General features: G+C 36.7%; 1 protein-coding gene across 2 annotated transcripts in view; it reads left to right on the plus strand.

Moving 5' to 3' along the window:
- Positions 1-12695, plus strand: part of LOC122809310 (guanylate-binding protein 1-like) — a 668410-nt gene that overhangs the window by 407647 nt on the left and 248068 nt on the right. The gene's annotated exons all lie outside the window — the stretch shown is intronic.

The following is a 12695-nucleotide window of genomic DNA, read 5'->3' on the forward strand; positions in this document are numbered from 1 at the left end:
TTTTTTGATACTTCAGTGACCATCAGGCCTTAATTGACCCTTTCATTCCACTGGGAGGGGACAGCCTCATGACCAAATTGTTCCATCCAGTGATGAAGGTTGGCAGACAGGTGTAATACCAGTATCCCTACTGTGAATTGGAGGGATTTGCTTTAAGCGCACTAATCAAACACATGTCATCTGGGACCGTAGGCTTTATCCCACTGTACCATTGGAGAGATTTGCTTTAAATACACTAATCAAACACGTCATCTAGACCATAGGCTTTATCCCACTGTACCACAAAGTTGATAAGTTTTAATTCCTGTATTTTTGGTTCTTCTAATATATGGGTTAACACCATCTGTTGTTGGCACACAATAGCTGGAGTTTGTCCTTGTTGCTTGCAGTAAGCCTCTGTGACCACTGTTTGACAGCACAGTACTGCTTACATGTAGTCCAAGACTAAATCCTTCAGTGTTTTTTTCTTGCTGCTTTTGCAGTGAGTATCTCAGTGGTGGCCATAATACTTTCTTACTATAGTAATTTCTTTGAGCTTTTATGCATGTAGGGTTCCTGACAGTGGATGAGTATATTTTGTAACATAATTTTGTGGCAGAAGGATCTTTAACTGTTTATTTTATACATACATAATGGGTTATTTAACAGTGGATTTTTTGGTGGTGCTAATTAGACTTTGCAAGACATATTCACCCTAAAAATCTTGTGTTGTAAGTCCTGAAGAACTGAGTAGTTAACATTTTGTGATTTCAATATTTTGGTTGAGGAAATGTTTCATGTTTTCTTAGAGTTCTTTCACCATGTTGTGTGCTGTTTGAAGGAATAAAAATAAATAAAATGCTCTCGGAATTTAATCCATTGTATTGAATTCTGTGATCTATGTTTAATTTTCTGATGGATTTGCAAGATTTACATGCTTATATCAGTTACCTTATAGGTCAGGAATTAGAGCAGTGGCCTTGTAAACTAGGGAGCCAGAGCTCTAAACTCATTAAGATCTCTGTTCATATTTCTAGTCTCACTTGTATCACAGAGGATTAAACTATGAGCTGTTAAGAATCTGCTTTCTTCAGCCTTTATTTGCCTACTGTGGGACTCTGAACAAGTCACGTAACCAGACAGTGTTCTGGTGCAGTTTGGAAATTGGGTTAGGCTCTTCAGTGGTCACCTGAACCATGCGCCTAGTAACAACCTGTGAACTGATATCCTGCAGCTTTCTAGTGATTTTGAAGTTTCTCTCAGAATTTCTTTTCTCAGCGGCTCTAGTTTTAAATTCTTTTGAGGGCTGCGCTCATTTCTTTCACGTCATCAAGTGTTTAAATTACATAATTAGCAGTATTTCTATGTGTTTTAGCTAATGAAATTCCAAATGACTAAGTTATATCATTACAGGTGTGATTTTCTGAGTTGTTTCACCATACCACTTGTTGAGAGTGAAGGAACTTGAGGAAAATTCCATGCACATTTTCTGTCTTAAATGTGCTTTTTGCATTTGAAAAGAAGATAGAATATTTTTAATTTGGCATTTTTTGCTTCGTTTTCATTGACTTGACCAGTGAAGATATTTTGGGAGATAGTACAACTGTATCAGGTGGTAGGAATTCAGGAAGTGCTTAAACTGTATTCTGCATTTAAAGAAGCTGTTTTATGATTTCTGAATTAATTAAACATAAAAAAAGAAAAAAATACTTCCTTATCATCTTTCCTGAAAGTGCAGTTGTATATTAATTTTCCCAAGTTTGTCATAAACTGAAAGTATGGAAACTGAAAGAGGCGGTGTATCAATATTCATTAAAGATAAATACACCTCCAGATTGGTTAAAACTATGATTCCCTGGAGTCACTTCAAGTGTAATTAACTGTTGGTAGGATACCTGTTCAATTCATTACCGGCTACAGGACTCACTCCATGAAGCAGGACACCCACTCTGCCTAGTTGGATCTACTTGAGTCTATCAAGATACATCCAAACACCATGTCTTTGGCCGACTTTAGCTATGCATCAATTGACTGGGTAAATTACTCATGCTCAAACTCACTTCACAAAGGTTCCTACACTTTGTTAACTCCAATGCCCTGCAAAAGCTGGTTAACATACCCACAAGGGGTGCCAACATCATGGATCTTGTGCTTACCAGTATGGGGCACCATTGTAGCACCCCCACTGCGAGGACTTCCCTGGTGAGGTCTGACCATAAATCAGTTTTATTCAAAGTAACTATCACACCTGACCCCCGCCCCCCAGCAGCAACTTAACTAAAAAATTCTCCAAAGCAGATTATAACCTATTACAGGATGGTATGAATAGCTACACTGCATTCCCCCCTCCCAGACGGAATTGGCAGCTATGCAGAGCTCTACACCAATGCTTTATACAAACACTTGTATAACTGCATTGAGTCAGCCATACCTGATAGGACCAAATCAAGCTTCTCAAGGAAGAGCAAACCTGCCTGGTGGACAACTACCATTAACAGGCTTTACAATAAGAGGAAGAAATTGCTGTCTAAGTGTAAGAGGGAGTGAACCCTAAACTGGAAACATCCTCTCTTCTGCTTAAACAAGCAAATAAGACTTCTCGTGAAGTCCTCCAAAGCAAACTACAAATCCAAATTAGCTTCCTCAAGTAAGGGCAAGCATAAGGCGTTCTTTAGTTACATCCATAACCTGAAAGGAAAGGCCCAGATTTGTGCCAAACTGGTAGTTAATGATACCATATATACTGAGCCTGTGGACATAACTAACCTGTTGGCCGACAAGTTCTGTGAAAACTCCACACCCCTGTCCCCGCCACATGTACCCCATGACATCCCTACCGCCTGCCCCCTACCTTGTTTCTCTAAAGAGCAGGTTGTAAATGCCCTCTCTAAGGCCAAAACCACAGCATCTATGGGACCTGATAACATCCCTGGCTGCGTCCTACATGGGTTCCATCAAGAATTGGCAACAGCATTGGGTACTCTTTTCAATCATAGTCTAAGCACTGGCTTCATCCCAGCTGAATGGAAAATGGCCATAGTTGTTCTCTTGCACAAAGGTGGTGCTTCCACTGACTCTAGGAACTGTAGACCTATTAGCATGACTAGCCTAATCTGCGAGGCCATGGACTGAATCATCATGGACCTTATCAACAAAGATGTAGGTAATCTCCAAACACTTGACCCTACTCAGTTTGGATTTGTGAAAGAGAGATAATGCCTGTTATGGACTTCTTCAAAACAGTCACCAAGGCCCTGGACAAGGGGAAATCTGTACATGCAGCCTACCTAGACTTGGGCAGGGCTTTTGACATTTTTCCCCCCACTCAGGCATCATTGACAAACTCACCCAGCTAGGTATCAACCCTTATATCATTAGATGGGTCGCTAACTGATAGAACACATATAGTCAAAACAGGAGAATCCACCTCCAGCAGCAGACCTGTAACCAGTGGTGTTCCACAGGGATCAGTCCTGGGACCTCTACTATATGGAATATATTTCTCTGAAGTACAAGCAAAAACTAAAGGTCTGTGGCTGACAAAGTTTACTGACGACTGCAAACTGTGAGCAGTCATAGAATCTTCAAATGATGTCAACATCCTGCAAGAGGGTCTTACACAAACAAATGACTGGTGCTAAATTCATGGCCTTAAACTCAATGCAAGTCAAATGGTACATTTTTTATAAAGTGTATATGTATATTTTTTTAAAATATGGTAACATTCACGAGTGGAAAGGAAGTATACACTTTTAATATTTATGAGCCCAAATGTGAGATTATTTGTCTGTTCGAATTAAGTGAGGGAATTTTATTGGTTTACTGTTTTTAGAAATAGTATAAATGTAACCAAGGAGTTTGAATGGAGCATCTGATGAAGTCCATTGAATGAGGATGAAAACACATGGTGTAACATAAAGCGTTAATGGTGTATGTGTTTTGGCGGTGGAATAATAATAAAAATTCTTGTAACGGGCTGAAGCAAGTTCGTGGTTACTCTCCAAAGTTATCTGCACTCCTGTTTTTCGTTACTGTTTTTTTTTGGAGGGCTTCCGTCTTTTTTTGGATTTAACAGTGAAATTTTCGGACTGGCTATGGAGAGAGATTCCCCGATGAACAGTAAGGGGTTTGACGAACTGGGCCAATCTCGTAAGCTGATTGGACAGCTTACAGAGCTTATTGACCTCTTAACGCTGCTATGCAAAACCTTGGTGGGGGCGAATGTTCAGGCGTCCCAGGCAACAGGAAGCGGAAACGAAGGGTTTTTACCACACAAAAACAAAAGAAAAAGGGAGCTTATTGGCGGTGAATTGGACGCCGGCGACCTGGAAGAACTGAATGGTGCAACATTTAATCCTGGAGCCACACAAAGTATTTTTTGTTACAGAAGTCCTAATGACAGAGGAGATAATGGCAACAAACCCAAATCACCGCTCGAGGGTCAGGCAAACACAGGTCCTGTTTTGAATAAAAGAGCCATAGAGACTGGTGAATGGTTAAAAGTTAATTTCCGTTTTAAAGTGGAAAACGGAGGCCCTCAGGGGCCGGGTAATTCAGACTCTTATAGTGTAAAGTTGGACAAGGTTTCAAAATTAATGTTTAAATACAAAACATTGTGCATAGAAAATGCATACCTCACTGAATGTATCAATAGGAACATTGTTGCAAAAGGTTTAAGGGTGTATGAATACCCTAATAATGTTCAGATGGGCTCAGTTTTTCATAAAGAATTGTTGGAAGTATTTAATAAATGTGGTCTTGATGTTTTAAAACTAATTATTAAGGAGAATGGTAGAACATTAGAAACTCTGCAAAAAGAAATTGATGAACTGGATGGGTACATAAAGGAAGATCTTATTTTTGGGATAAGGGAAGAAAAAGAAAAATATATTAAAGTGAGAAGTGAAATTGATAGTAAATGTGAGGAGTTAATGAATAGAAAAATGAAAAAGTTAAAAAGGGATTTGCAAGATTATGAGAATAATGTCAGTTATCCTAAACCACCATATATGAACAGAAAAATAAATGGGCAAAATGGACAGGAGAAAAATAATAAACAGGAAAATGACCAGATAATTGGTAGATGGGATGAATATGATTATAATAGAGAATTTCCCCCTTTAGTTAGGGAAAATAGGTTTCCCAACAGACAAGGACAACAAAATGGAAATTTTCAAATGGGGGGGGGGAGAAGAGGGAGGGGGAGATATTAGATATATGTACCCCTGCCCCAAATGAAGAAAATTTTGACCAGGAGATAGAGGTGAAAGGATTTAGAAGGTACTTATAATGGTTTTTCTATTTATAATTTTAGTAATGTTCCCTTAGCTAAGGAACATTTTAACCTTTTGGGGAAGGGACTTAAATTTATCCCTTATGTTAAAGGGGATTTAACAAAAAAATTTCGGATATTAAATTGTTTTTGAGGAAAGTAAATTTAGAAATGTTATTTTCAAAAAATAGTACAAAAAATATAGTTAATACTAATCAAGTTTTAACAAGAAAAACTACTTTCAATCCCCCTATGCATCCACAGTTAAAAAACTTGGAGGGTGTTTTGGAAAAAGAAATTAGGGACTCACTAAAGAGAATCAAATATAAGACGAACCTTAGTAGGGAAGAGAATAAAATTTTGGATGAATTAAAATCCAATTTCAATGTGAGAATTATGAAACCGGAGAAGGGTGGGGGGGTTGTAATTATGGATCTTATACGGTATGAGGGGAAAATGAACCAAATACTTAGGGATGAAATCAAATACAATTTTTTCTCTAAGAATGAAGTGAATTTGGCATATAATAGAATAGATATGGAATTAGAAGATATGGTCCATGAAGGTACCATTGACAAAAAAAGTATACATATTTGAAGGTTGAAAAACCAAAAAATCCCTATAATATTTGGAATCCCCAAGATCCATAAAAATTCTGAGGACCGCCCCGCTCAGACCAATAGTATCTGCTGATGGCTCGAAAACGTTGCCTTTAGCAAAATATGTAGATACTAAAACAAAACAAATTTGGGTCAATAAGAAAGTTATACTGAAGGATTCATGGGACCTACTAAGGGAAATTACTCCAAATTTGTACACTGAAAATGTATTATTTGTCACTGTAGACATAGTTGATTTATTTTCCTCCATTCCTTATGTGACAGGAATGAAAATGTTTGAAGACATTGTGTTCCAAGATAAAGGTTTAACCCACAGAGAAAAGGTAGTGAGCACAGGACTAATGGAAATGGTCCTGAAGAATAATTTTTTGATTTTTAATGGTGAATTTTTCCAACAAATTCAAGGGGTGGCCGTGGGTGCAGCCTGTGCTCCTACCTTCGCAAACTTAGTTTTAGCTAAGTGGGAGGAAACACATATCCTGAATTCAAACTTTAATTCCTGTTGGACTTTATATCATAGGTTTTTAGACAATATAGTTATTTTTTGGACAGGGGGTAATCAAAAATTTGAAGAATATATGGAGTATATCAGTAAGAGTACAGATTTCCTTAAATTTACTTACAAAACAGCTTATGAAAATTTGCAATATTTAGATCTAGAAATATATAAAGTAAATACATTGAAAACTAGGGTCTATAGGAAATCTACTTTTTGTAATTCCTTCCTTCACTATAATAGTGCACATCCTACACATTGTAAGAGGAACATAGTGAAAGGACAATTTGTTAGGGGGTCGCGTATGACTAGTGTGAATAGTGACTTTGTCAATGAGTGTAATTTATTGGAGAAAATGTTCATAGAAAGAGGGTACCCTAAGGACTTTGTTAATAACATTAGGTCTGAGGTGGAAAATGGAAGAATTGATAAATTTAAGCCAATCAAGGGGATTATGGAATTTAATGAAAATAACGAAAGTGAAAATAAAGATACAAATGATAATGGGAATTTTCAACAAGCACTTGTTTTAGAATACAATGCAATAAATTATAGCATAAAAACAATTTTCCAGAAAGAATGGGATAGATTTGTCTCCTTCACAGATTTAGAGGATATATCCAGAATAACATATAAAATGGTGTTTAAAAATTCAAGTAGTACAAAGGATAGTTTAGAAAATAAGAATAAAAACAATAAAAGAAACTTGGGTATAGGAAATGGAAGGAATTTAGGTACCTACAAATGTGGACGGTGCAACCAATGTGAATATATTACAAATGAGGAAAGAATTTTCTTAGAAAGCAGGGAAAGATGGGTAATAAGTAAAGGATATTATAATTGTGAGTCTAAGCGTTTAGTATATCTTGCCATTTGTCAGAAATGTAATTCCTTTTACGTGGGTAAAACAGAGAGAACTTTAAAGAGAAGAATATACTTATGATATATCAAAAGGGAAAGAAACAAATGCATTGTTTAAGCATTCTAAAGTGTGTGAGGGTTATAAATTCCTCTTTTTTTGTTCTGGAACAAATTAAAAATGATATCAGGGGTGGCCCATGGGAAGAGAAAATAGGCTATAAGGAGTTATGGTGGCAAGTAACTTTAGAATCAGGTAAGACCCCAGGCTTAAATGATTACCTGTCTGTATTACCACTTTAAAAATTAAGGTCTGCTAAATTGTGAAAGAAAACAAGATATATGTAATATTCTGGTATGACAGAAGGTGGCACTGTTGCTTAAGAAAACGCAAGTTTCAAAAGGAAAGAATAAAACATTTTTTTCATAATAAAATATCCATTCTCCTATGTTTTAAAGTATTTTAGATGCATAAAAGGTTTTTTATGTGAATTTGTGTGCAAAAATTGGTGGAAAATGCACACATTTTTATTTTATAAAGTGTATATGTATATTTTTTTAAAATATGGTAACATTTATGAGTGGAAAGGAAGTATACACTTTTAATATTTATGAGCCCAAATGTGAGATTATTTGTCTGTTCGAATTAAGTGAGGGAATTTTATTGGTTTACTGTTTTTAGAAATAGTATAAATGTAACCAAGGAGTTTGAATGGAGCATCTGATGAAGTCCATTGAATGAGGACGTAAATGCATGGTGTAACATAAAGCGTTAATGGTGTATGTGTTTTGGTGGTGGAATAATAATAAAAATTCTTTTAACTGGGCTGAAGCAAGTTCGTGGTTACTCTCCAAAGTTATCTGCACTCCTGTTTTTCGTTACTGGAAATCTTTTTTGGATTCAAATGGTACATAGGTTACTCATTCTAAAGACCTTAATGTGGCATGTGACATTAATAGAACCTGCTGGAGGGACAGATTTGCCTCCCAGAGCTTACCACGCCTTTGGAACAGACTCTCACTTCATGTTAAACAGAGCACTTCAGTAGCCCTCTTCAAACACAATCTGGACAATTGGCTAGGTAACCGTAAATTCATCTCGGGGGGGGGGGGGTTCCACCTGTGTCCCTCTTGGACACGGGAATTAGGTGCTGATTGTGTAAATAAGGGTAGAACTTGGCTAGGCTTATAAGGGCCCTAGGGCCATTAGTGTAGTAACTTCCTATGATCCTATAAAAACTATGAGGAGGAAAATAACGTTCAGACTTGTGGATAACGTTGGACCTTTTCTTTTCTGTGACACTCAGTACTTTTATGAAGAAAAAAATGTCATGAAAATATGCCATTTCTAGGTTGCTGTAAGTTTCGTTCCATGTCTGTGTTGTCTGAGGGCTTTCCCAGTGCTTAAAAATTGTCCTTCCCTTCAGCACTGACCCTTAAAATGTATTTGACTCTGTAAAAAAAAAAAAAATCCACCATCACCTGCTTCCAGAACTACTTAACATACATGTATATACAAAACAAATTGGGCAATGCTTACAACTCCAGCTGTAACCTCTCTGCTAAGATTTCACAAGATAACATCATAAGCCCTCTTTTCTTCTCACTTTTCATGAAAACTTCTCTCTCATAATCAGTGCATCAGATATCCTCCTGTTCGTCATCATCATCATCATCATCATCATCATCATCTTCTTCATATCTGTTCTAGCTTACAGGCCCATTCTTAATGAGCTCCAAGTCTCCCTTAACCTTTATTAAGTTTGAGATAACTGCTTATTCTTAATGGCAGCAATGGTTTTCTTAATGGCAGCAAAACCAAATATGTGTTCTTTTGATCTCCAGCCCATCTTAAAAAACTCCCAATCGTAGACGTATACCTTTCTTTACCTCTTCAAAGAGCTCTTATCTACAGTCCCACTCCAGCAATGTTTTTACCTGTCACAGACTACCTAATTCTCTTATGAGCAAACATGCCTTCTCTATCCTGGACCTCTGCTATACTTAGACAAATTGTACTGTTGAACTTGTTAACTGCTTTCGATGTTTAGGCATCACTTATGCCTGTCCTTGTCCATTGCCACAGAAGCTGACCTTCTAAAAGTTGAAATCTGTAAAACAACTGATGTATGTCATTGCATCTCCTGGTCTATGAAAGCCCATGCTGCAGTAGGTAAAGGTATTAAATTACTACAACATGAATATTGACTCTCATCTTAGTCTACTTTTCTAAGACAATTCTATTTGACTTACAACTTCTCATCAACAGATAAACATTGATACTTCTATCCAGTCCTTAAAAAAGAACCATTGTATCACCTCATACATAGTGTGATGGTTCCAAATCTTCTAAAAATATGGCTTACTTATCTTCACTCTAGTGTGCAGGTCCATCAGTAGCTGTGACTGCCAGAGGCTGTTTTCAAATCTCTATACCTTTTCACGGCTTCACAGAGCTGTTATCCACATTCCCACTCCAGAAATGCCCCTACCTATCGCACACTACCTAACTCTAATGTCCGAACATGCCTTCTCTGTCCTAGGCCTGAACTCTAGGTCAGGCTGCCCCCAAACTTGTACTGAAACTCCTCACTTGTAGAACTTAAGCAGGAACTGCAGACTCACTTCTCTGCTACAACCACTTGCAGCTGCTTCCATCACAAGGCAATACCCAAGCAGAGAACTACACACACTCATACTCCGGCCATTTTATTGTACAAATATTGACAATGTCTCTGAAATTTCTAAAGCACTAGAAACATTTTATATATTGTGTAACCTGTTGAATTCTCACTAAAGCTACCATCCTTTAATGCTTTGTAAATGTTGTTTTCCTCCATCTTACTTATTATGTTCTTTCACTGCGTGTATCTCTGGTCCATTGTGATTTTATCTCTGTCCTCTGTCACTGCAACTATTGTCTTTTGTATATTTTACAGCTCACCAAAATGAATGCCAAGATCTAACTACTGTATGTAATTATTGCTTAATGATAAATGATGTACATACACATGTTCATTTTTCTTTGTTTTTTTGTATGTATATAACTCAAGCTGTATCTGAAATGAATCTGTTGACATCATTGCACTACCCTGATCAACACATTTTAACAGATAATTGCATTTGGTGTCATTGTAATCAGTGCAATGTCTTACCAAAAAAAAGTGTTATTTCTTTCTTTGTAATGTCAACATTCATTTTAATAACTGATTGTATATATAGACTCACAGATAAAGCCATCGGAGTTGATGATTGTTGAACTAAGTTGTGTACTTTTACTACATGTTGTCTAGTATTCCTCTAGCAAAAGATTTGTAAAAGTAGCATACTTATTTTGTTTTCTTAAGTAGACAGAAGTGCTTATGACAGTTGATATGTTTAGATCTAACTGGAGCTGTTGGGTTTACATGGTTTACAATATGGAAAGCATTTCTAGACATGATGTGAGAAATGACACATTGTAGACAGAGCTGGATTATAGTAGAATATGGAAACATGGATATTTTATACTAATGGGCAAACATTCCCCCCAATATCCTACATGTGGGGGAGAGCTGCATCCCCATATCCCTGGATCTTTAAGTAGGATACACTAATTCCAAGGTCATACAACAAAATGTCTTTACTTCAGTGTAACACAATCTCAGTTTGTTGAAGAGCCTTTTTTTAATAAAACACTGGAAGCATTGAAATACGAGGTAAACTAATCCTATTTCATCAAAAATGGAGGGAGGGAGATCTTTTACTATTACCTCTTTTCTGGTACCTGACCTTGAAATGCTTTGTTTTATGGATTTTTGCTTTGCTGCTTTTCTTTCCTTGGTTTTAAGGTATTCATGTTATGATCTTTTTAGTGTAAAACCTGCACCATGTACATTTCTTTTCTATTTCTGGGCATACATCTTGCAAGTCATAGAATACAACTTAATTTTTGAGGGGTAGCATTTTCCTCAACTCAGGAACTATGTTAAATGACCTGTAAGGGCTATAGTACATTTGTTTTGATTATCTCATTTGTGCATTCATTTAGCAGTACATGATATAAGTTCATACAAGTTTGTTTCAGTTTGACATAGTAAAGAGCATGTGATAATGTCAATCAAGCAAGTTAGAATCATATAGGCACTGATGTTAGACAAACTGTGTAGCACATCTGGTCCCAGAAAAAGCCATCTACAAGAAATTGTATACATTTTTATATTATAACTAGCTGGCTAAAGCAGGATAATTTATATTTTATTTTATTTTATTTTTATTTATTTATCATTTGTTGACCGGGAAAGTCCGACTAGGTTCCACAGAGCCTGTTTTCAGCGGAGGCCCGGGGAGAAATGCTCCAGATGCATGTCTTTGGAATTTGGGAGGAAACCGGAGCACCCTGAGGAAACCCACGCGAACACAGGGAGAACATGCAAACTCCACACAGAAGGCACCCCAGTCGAGAATCGAACCGGAGAACCTCTTGCTGTGAGGCAACAATGTTAACCGCTGCACCACTGTGCCGCCCCTATGACTATGGTTAGTCATTAGAGCTTGTCACAGACAAATGTATTACTTATAGGATGTATTTTGTATTTTTCTATGTACCTACGAGACAGTAAAAAAACATATTTTGCTAAACAGACAGTGCTATACCAACATTATTTAACCCACGTACAAAGGTTATGGTCAGCACCTTTATTTTTTATCAGAGAGAGAAATAAATGAGTGAGTAGTATGATCTGAGAAAATCTAAGAAGTAGAAAAACAGTACCAAATTACCTGAGTAAAAAATGTAAAAACAGTGTGTTTAAGAAGTGATATGGGAAATGTATATTTAACAGAATTCTATAAAAATAGTTACGTGAATTGTCCTTACTTTGATCTTTTCAGTATTTGAGTCTCTAGGTATGCCTGACTGAATACATATGTATATGTTGTTACATATTCATGTGTGGTATTTGTGTTTAATTCAACCCACTGCATTAAATAGAAGGTTTTGGCCCCTTTAATTTCAACCTATGTCATCTACTAGAGGTGTATGGTGTAAGGGAAGAAGGGCATTAAGTTAGGACTGTAAGGATCATTTTGCTGCACCAATGAGTATTTTAGATATTTATATTCTTTTACGTGTAGCTAGTGTTTTTTCCAGAAATTTGTTATAGCTTTATTTTGAAATATATGCATTACAGTTGCATTACACATAAAGTAATAGCTGTAGTACTAATGCAGTGGGAAACTTTCAAGCTGATTGCACTGTCATATAATTATGAAATATATTTTACAGGTTATGTATTTCTGGCATGCTAAAACTTGCTAGAATGAACAGTTTGTTTTGCAGTTTTTAAATAGTTTTAACAACGGATAACAGCGAATAAGATGGAATAAGTTTGTCCTGCAGAAAATCTTCTAACTGCAGGGTGCCCCTCATTCTGACTTGGGTTGCCTATAATAAGCACACTGCTTCCACCCAGTGGCCGTAGAAGTTTAG

The sequence above is a fragment of the Protopterus annectens genome, chromosome 8.part0, assembly GCF_019279795.1.
Source record: "Protopterus annectens isolate FY-2018-M chromosome 8.part0, PAN1.0, whole genome shotgun sequence".
NCBI lineage: Eukaryota > Metazoa > Chordata > Ceratodontiformes > Protopteridae > Protopterus > Protopterus annectens.